At 33.9% G+C, this 12205-nt stretch overlaps 1 long non-coding RNA gene across 2 annotated transcripts; it reads right to left on the bottom strand.

Moving 5' to 3' along the window:
• Positions 1 to 1618: 1618 nt before the first annotated feature.
• LOC114860648 (uncharacterized) lies at positions 1619 to 8122 on the bottom strand. 2 transcript variants are annotated; one of them, XR_003786647.3, is made up of 5 exons: positions 8058 to 8122; positions 5311 to 5341; positions 4495 to 4525; positions 3276 to 3304; positions 1619 to 2450 (listed from the first exon to the last, which is right to left on the bottom strand). It is a non-coding gene; the product is annotated as an uncharacterized LOC114860648 (long non-coding RNA). The 2 variants fall into 2 exon arrangements; XR_008695304.1 differs by lacking the exon at positions 8058 to 8122 and adding an exon at positions 5890 to 5926.
• Positions 8123 to 12205: the final 4083 nt, after the last annotated feature.

Below are 12205 nucleotides of genomic sequence, written 5' to 3'. Positions count from 1 at the left end.
TGTAGCGTTTTTTTATGTACTGTTTCTTATTGTCTTTGAAGCCACTGTCCTCTCTGTAGCGGGATTTGCAATACAGTTTTTGTTTGTCCTTAAATCCGCTGTCCTCTCTGTAACGGGACTTGATATAAAGTTTCTGTTTGTTCTTGAAACCACTGTCCTCTTTGTAGCGGGTGCTAATGTACTGCTTTCTTCTTTGTCTGAATTTATTGTCTTGTTTGTACCGTTCGTTTAATCTTTCCCTTCTCTTAAGTTTGTAATTATTGGTTTGATGTTTGCTCTGCGATTTATGTCTATCTGAGGACTGCACTATTCTCCTTTTAAATTTCCATCTTTTATTTTTGTCACATTTCAACAACTTCATCACATTTTGATACTTTGCATCCTCCAATCCACTACTGTAATCATTGTCATCCACTGTACTAGACAATGCAGCAATGTTTTCAGTTGAGACTTGCTGTGAAACATCAGAAAGGTCAGGGACATCAACAACATCAATCATAGATGCCAGAACGTAAACATTATCTTCTTTATTAAGTATTACAGGAGATGATGAAGGACCAACTTCAGCTGTACTGCTTGTGCCTTCAACTGCATCCAAGAGGTTGTGTATGCTGTTAAACTCCAGAGGTGTCAGTTCATATACACCTAAGAATGGTGTGCCTAAAATCTCATGACATCTTAGAAGCCTGTCAATCATATCACTGAGGCGTGTAAAAGTTAGCATCACAGATGTACCTGAGCAACACACACCTCCACGTGGCAAACCATTGGCTCTTCTAGAGAGAGGATCAAAGAAACCGTATCTGCCTGACCTGCTTCTGAACACTGCAATACATAACTCGCTTACCATGAGCAAAGCGTACTGCACATCCGTCAATAAACAGCTGAGTCCTGCCTGTAGGTCTAGAAAGGAACTTGCAGATCCATCCAAAGGTTCTCTCAGTCTGCCGTACGTGGCAAGCCGCTTGGTCACTTTGTACATATGTTGTCGTGCAGGTACTCTTGTGGGCAGCTCATCAACACACAAGTGAATGCTTTTAGGGAACCTTTTTCTGTTTTTTCTGTACATTGTATTACCCTTATCCAGAACATGGTCAAGGTCTGCCCTGGTAACATGATCATTCTCATGAAAGAAAGCAAGAAAAACAAGAGAGTTGCAGGTACACTGTCTGTTTTTCTGGAATATCCATATTTAATAGAAGCTTGACTGTGTGATGCAAGCACACATATGGGATCCTGACCTGACTCACCTAGATAGTCAACATGAGATGGACCTGCTCTCTTCACATGGCCATGTGACACCTGTGGCAACAATTCAGCTTGACTGTGATTTCTTTTGTCAGCGATGTCATCACACATGCTCTGTTTACCTGCATCATCATGGCACACACTGCTCTCGCTGATGCTGCTACTGACGTCTCCAGACAAATCCAGCTTTCTCCACCTTACCTTAGCAGACTGTGATCTCTTCGACTTTCTCGGCATGTTTAGATGCGTTGATGTTCAGATGCTTAGACAATTTGTTTTTAACAAGTTTTTTATTCACACACACATAACACAGTAAATACAATATAATATTTGCTTTTGTAATATATATTATAAAAAACAATCAATGGTCTTTATTAAGTGTTTATGAAAATAGGTTTAATTAGTACACAATAGACAAGTTAAAATGTTTTTGTCAAAGAATAATACTACAAGAAAACAAACAAATTTATCCTGAACAGGTAGTTTATGGAATTTATATTGTGATGTTATTCACTTTTTTGTGAATAAGTATTACAAGTATTTACAATCTGGTGAAATAACTTCACACTTCAAGTATTTACAAATATAATAGACTTATACTATGATACTTAACTTTTACCAAATACTTGCTCCTTTGCTTAAATCAATACACTTACAAAATTCTTCCTTTCAACTTTGAGCAAGTTCTTCTTCAAGCTTCAGAGGGTGATCACTTACCTCTATCAGCAAGTTCTCTCAATTCTCACTTAATTCTCAGATCAATTCTCAGTTCAATTCCCAGCTCAATTCTCAGTTCAATTCTCAAGCGTTCAAACCTCCGTTCACTTCTAAACGAATCTTAAGTCTGGGGCCTCACAGGGCGCACATTTCCCTGAAAAGGCGAAAAGTCTGGGGCCTCACATGGCGCACATTTCCCTGAAAAGGCGAAAAGTCTCAGGCCTTCCGGGGCGCACCTTCCCAGTTGGCGAAAAGTCCAGGAACAGGTTTCAGTAGAAAAGTCACTTCAAAGTTGTCCTTGCAGTCGTTATTTAGTCACATATAACAATACAAATGACAAACAGGAGGAGACAGAGCCTATGTACTAAAAAAATACATTGATACAAGACTAGTAGTAGTAGTAGTAGTAGTAGTAGTAGTAGTCGTCGTATAAAAAAAAAGAGTAAGTTGTTGGACAAAAAATCCCAGGACAGGATACACCCAACCTGCAAAGACGAAAAATAAATTGTTAGAATGAAAACATGAAGATGTACAAGTTAATTTATTCCTGAAATTTATGCATATTATACAGCAAATCATATTCCTATTTCACAGTAATTTTGCAAAAGTGTCAATATCAAATTTGTAAAGCATTATTCTATATATTCTATATTATATTTAGACTTATGTCAATGATTAAATTCTGATAATTCTAATAGTTATATACCCCGGCAGTATTTGTGGGAGCAATTTCTCAAACTTGGTTTTATTTCTATCTTTCTTTATTATGAAATTATTATTTAATATAAAAGACCACTCACATACTGTTTTAAAATGGGCACAGGTTAATACTTTTACGTATTGGAGGCATACCGTAAACATACGATGGGCCATGTAAAAAATACAACACTTTATTACTATTCCATAGCCAGTTGTCGCAACATAACCGTGACTTAATTGTCTATTTTACTCAAAAATAACCCTAAATGATATTCCCTGTGAATCTAGTCACTGCATGATACTTTGTTTTAACACCGTAATCACATGTGACCGCTCTCTTTTATCTCTCACCGCTTCACTGTGCACCTAGTTGATGCATCACATATGATCAGGTTTGTATTTCCCTAGTATGTTATCAGTAAGTGTTAGTTCATATCCTATGCTACGGCCAAATAAATTACTGAGTTTACTTTTATAATGCATCTATAGAGCAGGAGATTCATATTTGATCTGACCTTCCATTTTATGAGTGATTATAAGAATTACTACTCTAAGAAACAATAAAATCATATTTTTTCTCCCTCTTCCTAGAGGTTGTTGTGCAAGTTTACCAACAAAGTGTAGACTGGATGCAATTCTTCTGAGTCTAAAAAATAAAAATAAAGACAAATTGTCATTATTTACAAAAAATGCATTAATCTTGTTTTCAGTTAAAGAAAAATTACATGCGCAAAAGTTCACTTCAGACTATTATATTTTATAGTCAACAAGTACTGTATGTATAATGAAGTGATTTTTTTACATACAGAACAATTTTGTACATAACATCTAAATGCATATGTAATTTATGTGATTTAATGCACTTCATGTTAGCAAACTGTGGTGTTAACAGTGTATTAAAGTTTTACGTAAAAATACAATGTTTATATACAGTACATACACTGCAGTGCTGTAGTGTTGAAGCATCTACATTTGAAAAACAGACACTGACAGCAGCCAAGTATAAAGGCAACAATAAGCAATTTCTAATGTGTTCTGTCATTGACAAGAATTGCTTGACGTCTTTCGAGTATTACAGGACTGTGTGACTGTATGACATAGTTCTCCCATTGGTTAAGTTTAAAAACAAATCAAGTGGGCATTCATAAGAAATTGGTTCTTTGAAATGGTTTAGGGATAATGTTTAGCATTATTATGCACCACTATATGACCAAACAACAAAATACGTAATCATAAGCTTCAATACCCAACATCACAGTAATTGTGGACTTACCATAAAGACAAGGTTGTTGAGGGGGAGTCAACACAATTTCCCCGCGGACAAAACCATGGGCACAAAAAGAAAGAAAAATAATAAATTATTGAATATATAATATATATATATAGGTATATATATATGAAAGTTTTTTTCGTAACTAACTCTTCTGTTTCTATATGAATCAATTATCTATTTTAGACATTGCCACATGTGACCTTTCTTTTGTCTCTAACCTGTTCACTGTCCACCTGGTTGATGCAGATTTGTATTTCACTAGTATGTTATTAGTAAGTGTCAGCTCACATCTTATGCTGAAGTCAATTTGTTATTTATGAGTTTACTGCTGTAATGCATCAGAGAGGGATATGCAAATTTGATTAGACTTTATTATTTTTATATCACAGAGTGATATTAATTACTACTTTTACTGTACAACATAACTGTCTTTTACATATATTCAAAAATGTACACTACCTTTCAGGGTAGTAAGGGACCAGTTGCCACAATGACAACAATAAACAACGTAATTATAATACTTCCACTATATCCTAGAGGCCGCTATGAAAGCTTACCAACGATGTGTAGAGCGTAATTCTTCTGAGTCTAAAAAGTAAAAATAAATAGCATATAAGATATATATTATAATAAGCATATAAGTCTTATTGTCTAGTAAGGAAAAAATCACATGCACAAAAGTTCACTTCAGACTATTGTATGATGAACTGTACATATAATGAAGAATGTTCCAACAGAATTAACTTGATCTTTTACATACAAAACAATCTTATATATAACAGCTAACCGTTTTCCATCATTAACACTGTGAAACAGCATAAGTAATATTTTTTATTCTTATAATGGAGGCGTACTGTGGTTTCTCAATATGCATATTTTCTGTGTAAGTCTCTGTGCAAATCTCTCTTTCTTGTCCTTTATTGACTTCTAATAACTGAAGATAGTTATATGGTATATGTGTATTTGAGTGTCAATAGGTTTGGTGAAATTTGGTTGGATCAACTTTATTTTTGCTGTTTTATTTGGTTTTGTTTATTATCTTACACCACATGTGCCTAACAATTGTGTATAATAACATACCACTTACAACTTAACTGTATGTTAAAATAGGCACAGGTCCTTTCTGAGTAATAAATTATGAAAATATAGGACAGGCCATATAAAAAAAACATTTGACCTTTCCATTTTTTATTACAGAGTCATAATAATAATTACCTATACTACATTTACTGTATAACCTAAATGTCCTGTCAGTTATTAAAAAATTTGGCAACTGAGACAGGTTGCCTCAATGACACACAATGACATTAGAACAAGAAACAATAAAATTACATTATTTTTACTATATTCTAGTGGCTGTTGTGCAAGCTTACCAACGAAGCGTAGACTGGATGCAACTGTAGTCTAAAAAGTAAGAGAGAAATTAATGTAACAATTTATACAAATGTGATGTTAGTATGTTCATTATTTTACACAATGAAGACAGTGTTTAGCTCCAATACCGACATTGTGGTACTGTGTTGCATCTACATGACACAGAGGAGCCAAGTATAAAGACAACAAAAGGCAAATCCTAGTGTCTCATGCCATTAAATAGAGTCTCACTGCTTATAAAAAATGTTTTTATCAGCCAAAGGCCAAACATGGTTGCAACAGACAAACCGTCCTTAATGTTAACTGTTCCACAGATGACACTTTGTTTCTGCATTTTCCTGCAAGTGGTTGAAGCTTTGAAGTACACAGAGCGCCAGTGGATGTTTAATAAAACAACAGCCAAATACATAATTCACGTCAGTTACTGCAACTTCATGTTAGAATACTATGCTAATGTTAGCATCGCGGCTAACATATTAGCCAAAAATATATTCTTCATTATAGCTGATGAAAAGCCACCAAATAGTATCTACCAGTAGCTTTATAACTGCTTTACCGAGCAAATCATTCTAACCTACCTTTACTTTTACAAACAGTACATTTTGTGTGTTAATTAGTGGGAGAGCTGAACAGCTCTCACACTATTGTTATCTTCGGTCTTTATTATTATTATTCTTCTTCTACTTATTCCGCCCTTTTTTTGATTGCTATCTACTTTTTAACGCTTCATCGTAGAATCGTCGTTCAACTTTCTAAACGTGTGTCATCTTTAGGAGATGTGGGCTATTACTTTTTATGTTTTCAGCTTTTCAACTTTTAACGTTATTCAACTTTTTTCATCGTTTTTTTATAATGGTTGTCTATGGGAATCATCGTTAAACTTTTTGTCAACTTCCCTCTTTTCATCAGCGTCTATCATCGTCATACTTTGGCGTAGAAACGTCATTTCAACTTCAAAAGCGTCCATCATCGCTCAACTTTCTCCTCGTAAATCAGCGTTGTCGTATCTTCTATACTTTTCGACTAGTGAGCGTTTAAATATGGTGTGGTTTTTGTTAAATTTTCAGCTTTTCCATTAGTGTGTATTGGGTCATTTAGAGTGCGTGATGTCACAGCCAGAGTGCGAGGGTGCGCTTTTTAAAGACAGAACTTCGGTCTTTAACTTGTCGCTACAGCCACAATTTCTACTCTATGAACGTAATTATTTCACTAAATCGTAGTCATACTTGTCTTCTTTCTAATGATGTGTCTGGCTTTACCCTCAGACTTATACTTTAGTCGCTATCGACCTCAAAGCACAGAGAGATCCTGAAATTCTCCCATAGACTCTAATGATAATTTTTGGCAGACGTCTGGAGAAAAACAAGGAGGAGACATATTTTGAAATTGCGACTGTGGCTACAAACGTTTGTCCTCAAACATAAAATTCACACCATTTGCTCATTGAAGCCTTGGGACTCGAAAAATGAAATAATCTTTGTGATAACTATTATGGTTTAGCTGGAACAAGCCTGTTTATACAGGGTGAAACTCTGCTTTTTACAGAGCAGAATGAGCCTGATTTTCCCGCCTTTTGTCTCCATGGCGACGGCGCAGCTGCAGATTTGACTGACAGGTCAAACTGCTGATGCTCAGTGTACAGAGCAGTTCCATGCTTGTTACTGATTAGTCAACCACACTATTGGATTGTGTAGTGATTAAGCACGCACTTCCTCTAAATCCTTTCAAAATAAAAGCACCAAGCCAAATAATTATCTTTAATAGCAATATTTCTGCTTTTAGATGGGTAATTATGACGATTTAAAGATAGATTAACAGTTTAGTAATTACCCACACATGCTTCCTCTACATCCTTTCAAAGTAAAAGCACCAATGTCAATTATTAGCTTTAACTGCACTGTTTTTGCCTTTGAATGGGTAATTATGATTATTTAAAGACTAATTGACAGTTACGCTATTACCCCCCACACATTTCCTCTAAATCCTTTCAAAATAAAAGCACCAATTACAATTTATTACCTTTAATGGCAAGATTGATTAGAAAATTTGTGGTTCTGAATACTTGCCAATCGTTATAGAGACTACTTTAGAGTTCAGTAAATAGCCACTCAAACCTATTAAGGTGCTTTTATTCTGAAAGGGCTAAATCTAAATCTTTTGCTTTAATAGGGCTATTCTTGCTATTGAATGATAAATTATGATTATCTAATGACTATTTTATAGTTTAGTAATCGCCCACACACAACCTCTAAATCCTTTCAAAATAAAAGCACCAATGTAATTTATTACCTTAAATGGCAAGATTTTTGTTTCTGACTGGTAAATTTTTACTAGTTATTAAACTATTACACAGGTAATTATTTACAAATACTTTCTTCAAATTAAAAAGCTAGTCAGCTTCTTTATGATTGTCAACAATGCACTCTGGTCAACTTTTTAATCTGTGATATATTTTTTACCTTGGTCAACTTTTGAATCATTGTCATATTTTAATCTTGTCCTAGTATGACATTGGTCATCTTTTTAATCGCCATCTTTTGTCATCGTTTTATTCTTTGTCAACGTTTTCTCGTTTTCATCGCTTTGCCGTAGTCAACTTTTGGACGCAGTCAACTTTTTTGACGTCAGCAGCTTAATCAGCGTTTGTCATCGTTGCGGCAGCAGATCAGCTCTCCCACGTAATTTCTCGAGAAATTACTTTTTCTAGTTGTATAACTGAAAGCAGACGGCAATAAGGTCAACATACCTCAATGGAACCAGTGCCGAATGTAACGGAAGCGAACGTCTGGTGTTACGTAAGCCAATGTGGCGTTTACATGCACTCGGATATTTGAATGTTAGGTGAAGAGACAAACAGTCATTTCATAGTCACAGTTGACATAGGTAAATGTCTCCTATTTCTCTGTATGTGCATAAAAAACAGGATAAAACTAACAACAGAATTATAGCAACTGTGCATACAAGGTAATAGGTAAATAAAAAAAAGAATCTTAAGTGCACTCAGCGTTTTCTAATAAAGCTAATAAATTGAATACAATGCTTTTTTTAAAGGATTTGGAGGGAGGGAGTGTATGGGGTTATTTAAAAACGTAAAACAGTCCTCATTAACTAGTCATAATTAACTAGTCAAGATATTAAAGGTAGTTATTTGGCTTGATGTTTTAATTTTGAAAGGATTTAGAGGTGTGTGCTTAATTACTAAACAATCCAACAGTGAAATTAACTAATCAGTACTATACGTACTCTGAGCATCAGGAGTTTGACATGTCAATCAAACTGTTTCAGCTGAAGTCCTCATTGAGATGAAGGGTGGGAAAATCATTAAATGAATTGAATTTGTGCTTTTATTTTGAAAGGATGTGGAGGGAGTTTGTGTTTCTTTGCTAAACTGTAAAATAGTCTTAGAAATTACTTATTCAGAACCAGAAGTCTTGCTACTGTATAAAGGTACATAATTGCATTGGGAATTTTACTTTGAAAGGATTCGGAGGTAGTACAAGTGCCAAGTTACAAAACTTAAAAATAGTCTTATTAAGTAGTCATAATTACTCAATCGAATACATACATATTTTTATATAAAAACTAATTATTTTGATTCCTGCTTTTATTTTGAAATGATTTAGAGGAAGACACAGTGTAATGAACTAAAGAGTAATATGGTAATATATAGACAATCATGAAAAAGCTGACTAGCTTTTAAATTACAAAGGATTTGAAGAAGTGTTTGTAGTCAAATGCTTAACAGTGTAATAGTTTAATACGTAGTCATAATTAACCAGTCAGACGCAAAAATCTTGCTATTTAAGGTAATAAATTACATTGTGCTTTTATTTTGAAAGGATGTAATGTCTGAGTGATTACTAAACTATAATATAGGCATAGTCAATAGTCAAATAGTCAGTTAAATAGTCATAACATATCATTCAAAAGCAAAAATAGCCCTATTAAAGAAAAAGATTTAGATAAAGCCCTTTCAGAATAAAAGCACCATAATAAGTGCGTGTGTGTGGATATTTGCTGAACTGCAAAACAGTCTCATTACCGATCTGTAACTATTCAGTCAGAACCAACAATTTTCCTTTAAATCAAATAAATTGCATTGGTGCTTTTATTTTGAAAGGATTTAGAGGAAACGTGTGGGGGTAATAGCGTAACTGTCAATTAGTCTTTAAATAATCATAATTACCCATTCAAAGGCAAAAACAGTGCAGTTAAAGCTAATAATTGGCATTGGTGCTTTTATTTTGAAAGGATGTAGAGGAAACAAGTGTGGGTAATTACTTAACTGTTAATCTATCTTTAAATAGTCATAATTACCCATCTAAAAGCAGAAATATTGATATTAAAGCTAATTATTTGGCTTGGTGCTTTTATTTTGAAAGGATTTAGAGGAAGTGTGTGCTTAATTACTGCACAATCCAATAGTGTAGTTAAGTAATCAGTAATAAGCATGGAACTGCTGTCTACACTGAGCATCAGGAATTTGACCTGTCAGTGACATCTACCGTCGCCATGGAGACGAAAGGCGGGAAAATCAGGCTCACTCTGCTCTGTAAAAGCAGAATTTCACCCTGTATAAACAGGCTTGTTCCAGCTAAACCATGATAGTTCTGACAAAAATTATTTAATTTTACGAGTCCCAAGTCTTCAATGAGCAAATGGTGTGAATTTTATGTTTGAGGACAAATGTTTGTAGCCGCAGTCGCAATTTCAAAATACTTCTCCTCTTGTTTTTCTCCCCAGACGTCTGCCGAAAATTATCATTAGAGTTAATGGGAGAAATCCAGGATCTCTCTGCGCTTTGAGGTTGATAGCGACTAAAGTATACGTCTGAGAGTATAGCCAGACATATCATTAGAAAGAAGACAAGTATGACTACGATTTACTGAAATAATTACGTTGATAGAGTGAAAATTGTGTCCGTAGTGACGAGTTAAGGACAGAAGTTCTCTCTTAAAAAAACGTCCCCTCGCACTCTGGCTGTGACATCACGCACTCTAAATAACGCAATACACACTAATAGAAAAAGATGAAAATTGACCAAAAACCACCCAATATTTAAACTGCTATAAATCAGAAACTATTAAAGATATTTAAACGATTTCTGGAAGATTAATAGTTGAATAGTTGAAGATTATTTTGTAGTTTAAATGGTGTCTGTAGCTTAAAGTATGCGGAAGTAGTTAAAGCTGAAAGTAGACAAAGCTGAAGAGAATTTGAAAAGTTGTTCCCATTCATTTCCATGGGAAAAAAAAGTTAAAAAAAGCTTAATAACTTGAAAAATATGAAACATATGAATGAGAAAAGTAATAGCACACTTCTCCTTAAAAAGCTGAATATTTTGATATTGGAATCGTTTCTGTAGCTGAAAGTATGCGGGACTAGTTAGATGCAGAAAAACGGGGGGAAGAAAAATAATAATAACTAGAAAAAGCATTTCCATAAGAAAATGCACAGTGAATGCTTCCAAGCTGAAATTCCTGAAGAGTTGCTGAAAGTAACTGAAACATTTAAAACAGATGAAATAGCTCAATCATGTAAAGCATAGTTGAATGTATCTAAGGAGAAATAGGAATTGATTAAACAGTGCTGAATATTTGCAGAAGAAGCTGAAGTAGTTCAATTTCATATGGAGGAAACACGAAAAAGGTTTGCTGAAATTAACAAACTGCTGAAAATCAATTAATTAATTTGTTGAAATATAGCTAAATATATCAAAATGGCTAAATATTGTAATTAAATAGTTTTAATTTCAAGAGCTGAATGAGTAGCTAAACGTTTTGGAAATATTGAATACGGCTTAAATTTGCTTCAGAACAAGTATTTGGATTTGAATTGATAAAAGTTGAAGCTTTGAAGGAAGTGTGTGCAGATAATTGCTGAACAGTAAAATAGTTTCATTAACTGGTTATAATTAACTAGTCAAATTCACAAAAGCGACATTTAGGCTAAATAATTAGATTGGTGCTTTTATTTTGAAAGTAATTTGAGGAAGTGTGTGTCCTAACTTGGTAAACTGGAAAAAGCGCTCATTAAGTTGTCCTAAATAACAAAAAAGCAGTCAAAAGCAGAAATCAAAAAGGTTTAGAGCTTAGTTAGTTGCACTAAAAGTTTAGTATTCTTATTTTGAAATGACTTACAGGAAGCTTGTGTAATTGTTAAATTGTTTCATTAACTAGTAATAATAAACCAGTAATTACTGGTATAGACTTATTGCTGAATTTGAATTGACCATTCAAAAGCAGAATTTATTCTATTAAAGCAAAAAAAATTGGTTTAATGCTTTTATTTTAAAACGATTTAGAGATGTGTGTGTTTATAGCTAAACTTTAAAATAGTCTCATTACTTGTCACAATTAACCATTCAAAACCAGAGTTTATGCTATTAAAGCTAAAAATTTTGATTGGTACTTTTATTTTGAACAGATATTGAGGACACCTGAGCAGGCAATTTCTAAACATGAAGATTGTCTTATCATCTAGTAACAATACACCAGCTGAAAGCAGAAATATTGCCCTTTTTAGCTAAAGATCTGGAATGGGGCTTTTATTTTGAAAGGATTTGGAGAAACTGTGTGTGCAGTATTTTAGTCTAAATAAATAGTCATGATAAACCTGTTGAAAGCAGAAATATTGCTATCTTTAGCTAAAAATCGGGATTGGGGCTTTTATTTTGAAAGGATGTGGAGAAGCTGTGTGTGCTTAATAGCTAAACTGTAAAACAGTCACAATAACCAGTCACGATTACCCATTCAAAAGTATAAATAGTCCTATTAAAGCTAAAAATTCGGATTGGTGCTTTTATTTTGAAAGAATATGGAAAAGGCCTGTGCAGGTATTTGCTAAACAGTATATTAGTCTAAATAACTAGTCATAATACACCTGTTGAAAGCA

This window comes from Betta splendens, chromosome 8 (genome assembly GCF_900634795.4).
Source record: "Betta splendens chromosome 8, fBetSpl5.4, whole genome shotgun sequence".
Classification (NCBI taxonomy): domain Eukaryota; kingdom Metazoa; phylum Chordata; class Actinopteri; order Anabantiformes; family Osphronemidae; genus Betta; species Betta splendens.
The sequence above is the reverse complement of the archived record's forward strand: the minus strand, read 5'-3'. Positions and strand labels throughout refer to the sequence as shown.